Genomic DNA, 3,213 nt, shown 5'->3' with positions numbered 1-3,213 from the left:
AGTGGGGCCAGCCATGTTGTTCTCTCTGTGGACTGGCTGCTCTACTCAGGAACATCCTCCTCATGGCCTGGTGGGCCAGGCTGTGTTCCACTCTCTCCTCCTGCCTCTTCATCTGCTCCCATGTGCTCTGATCAGATATGTCCATCTCCCAGAGCTGCAGAGTCAATGTAGTCCTTTGGAACAAATTCTTTTCGGGGGAGGGCAGGAATCCACTTCATTTATGGTGCTGGGGCCAGCTTCCCAGATGTCTCCACTGGTTTCCTAATCCACGCCTGGATATTGCATTCACACCTTGCGGCACTTGGTTGAAGTCTGGTCCCACTTTCCCTGTGGAGATATAAACAATACCCTCCCCTTGGGTGGATTAGTGCCCCATGCCCCCACTACCTTTTTCTTCCTTATATTCATCCTTTTGTTTTCCTTTCCCCCCCTCCTCCACCATGGTCTACCATGTGCATGCCTGGTTTTGGTCTGGTCTCTACCATACTACACAGTCTTTGCCTCAAAAATGTTTGTATACAGTAGCTTTTTCCCCTATGCCACTTTTGCTTTTTAAAAAATTTTTTTATTCTTACCTCAGCGGGCTTATGTTGTACTTAAAAAAAAAACTACAGGTATCAGCCTCCTACCACCTCCCCCTCCCTGATTGCTTAATCAAAAGAGTTAACAGAAAATTCACCTTTGAATATCCCCATATTTCTTATTCATAAAATCAAAACATGACTGAGTGATTATAAAAGGAGAAAAAGTAAAACTTAAGCACATATGGGTGTTTTTAGGTATGTATTATTTAGTTTGTTTCAAACTAGAAACCATCTTTAGGCACAAGGATTTATAATTCACCGTAGTCCAAGTTACATGGGACATAGAAAAAACATTCAGATGTATTGAAAATGACATGCTGTGTGGGTTTTTGGTTAAGACCAACAACAGCAAATTAGAATAATAAATTCTATCTTGACAAAGAGTTTAGATAATTTTCAGATACATGAATACTTACCTGGCAGGGGAGATACCATGAGCACGAAGGTGGTTTTCCCAGGGCGAGGCTTATCCATTACACTCCGGATGTGCTGACCCTTGCGATTTCCCCAAATGTGGGAAACTCGACTGCATAATTTGTGGTAGTGGGGGACTGCGATCATGCTCTCCCCTGTTATTAAAAAAAAGAAAAGAAAAAAAAGTTCAGATACATGATCTCTGTATTAGCATTATCTGCATGGACTGCGTTTAGAAGAAACACATCATTAGAAAGATCTAGTATCTTTATTTTTAAAGTTATATGTTTTATTCCTGAATTACGAAGTAACATTGGTCAAAGATACAAAATGTTCTTCATTCTCAGAGTCCTACTGCTATTGTCATTGGAAACAGCTCTTTAAACGATTCTTACTAGATTTTAGATTGACCAATAAGCCCCAAAACTATTGTGCCCTCCACTTGCATTGCTGGTGGAACTTTCAGCAAACTATCCTACTCAGGCTTCTTTCAAGGTGTTTGATGTGGTTTTCTGCCACTGTATCCCTGGGGAATAAATATCAGCCTATGAAATCAGTAAGGTTAATATAGAAAGGAAAGAAACACAGGATAAATAAAACACTATTTAAAAGTCAAACAAAACTTTAATAACGTGTTATATAGTCATGACACTTAAAGCAACCTGGTACAATGGTATATATGAATAGCAGTGGATTAGAATTGATAACCTAGATATACAACCAGGTACGTATAGACAACCTAATCTTTGATAAAGGACTAAAACACATTAAGTGGAGAGGAGATATCCTTTTCAACAAATGATGTTGGAAAAATTGGATTTCCACCTGCAAAAGAATGGAATAAAGTCCATACCTCATGCCACATACAAAAATGAACGCATGATAAATCCAATACCTACATATAAACCCTAGATCATACAGCCAGACAATAAAAATGTAGGGACAAATTTGAGGGCAGTTATACAAGATATAAACACACTATGGCCATAATAAAAATATTCACATTATAGAAGACAAAATAAAGAACTGGGAGCTACTAAAAATACATTAATGAACATCAAAAGCCTTCATCTATAAATCCCTGAGGACCAATAATGAGAGTAGCCATACCAGGAGGGGAAGGGGATGGTGGAGTAGAAAGGGGGAATCGAACACAATGATCTACATATAATCCTCTCCCTGGGGGTCGGACAACAGAAAAGTGGGTGAAGGGAGACATCTGGCAGTTTAAGATATGACAAAACAAGAATAACCTATAAATTATCAAGGGTTCGTGAGGGAGGGACAGTGAAAGAGAGGAAAATGAGATGATAACAAGGGCTCAAGTAGAAAGAAATGTTTTGAGAATGATGATGGCAACAAATGTACAAATGTGCTTCACACAATGATGTATAGATTGGGATAAGAGTTGTACGAGCCCACAATAATATGACTAAAAAAACCAAAACAACTTCACAAAGAACACTAGGATACAGTTAATTCACACTTCCTAACTTGTGTATGTCTGCATGAATGCCTGATTGCAAGTCTCACTCTCTATTATTTCATTCTAGTCCATTAGGCTAAATAACCGCTTCTTGACTTTTTATAATAAAGCTTACATTTTAAATATATTTAAGAATGAAATATAAGAGAATCATAGAATAATTAATGCTTTTGGTATTGTTCTTTGACAGGTGTGGCTTTGACGGGTGACCAGCTATTCCTTACCTCTCTTGACTTTCATTATAACTAAGAATTTCCCCTGTGTGACTGATTTTTAGTGGAATTTTCTCAAAGAACAGGTCCAGTCAATCCCGAAGGATCTAGGTTGCTGACTCCTACCTTTGAGTGACTCATGGTCTCAAGTCTAGCATTTCCACATAAAAGAGCTTGTTCCCCTTTAATACAGAAAAGAGAGACTTCTACTCACATTGGTAGAGTCATGGTGAACTACAACCCAGAAAAGCAGGGAATAGACTTCCAGCAAGATGGCGATGGTGTAACACATACCAGAGGGACTCCACAGGGAAATTCAACACTATTGGAATGCAGGAGGAATATCATAAAGATAAGTAGGCACAGACCGATGGGGTTTTGAGGGGCTGGGGGCTTTTGGCTTACCTCAGTGGAGGTCGCTGGGGCTTCACCTTGGTCCCGCCACTGTCTCTGCTGGAGCCGGGACCATGTGGAGCCTGTAGGGAGGCTTGGTCTCAACACAGCCACAGTTTTTCAC

The 3,213-nt window shown here is 39.8% G+C and overlaps 1 non-coding gene across 1 annotated transcript; it reads left to right on the top strand.

Annotated features, from left to right (window-relative positions):
* The first annotated feature begins 992 nt into the window (after nt 1-992).
* On the top strand, nt 993-1,156 carry LOC142428470 (U1 spliceosomal RNA). The gene has a single exon (XR_012780365.1). It is a non-coding gene; the product is annotated as a U1 spliceosomal RNA (small nuclear RNA).
* The last annotated feature ends 2,057 nt before the right edge of the window (nt 1,157-3,213 follow it).

Source organism: Tenrec ecaudatus, chromosome 15 (genome assembly GCF_050624435.1).
Source record: "Tenrec ecaudatus isolate mTenEca1 chromosome 15, mTenEca1.hap1, whole genome shotgun sequence".
NCBI lineage: Eukaryota > Metazoa > Chordata > Mammalia > Afrosoricida > Tenrecidae > Tenrec > Tenrec ecaudatus.
This window is presented reverse-complemented; position numbering and strand designations above follow the sequence as displayed.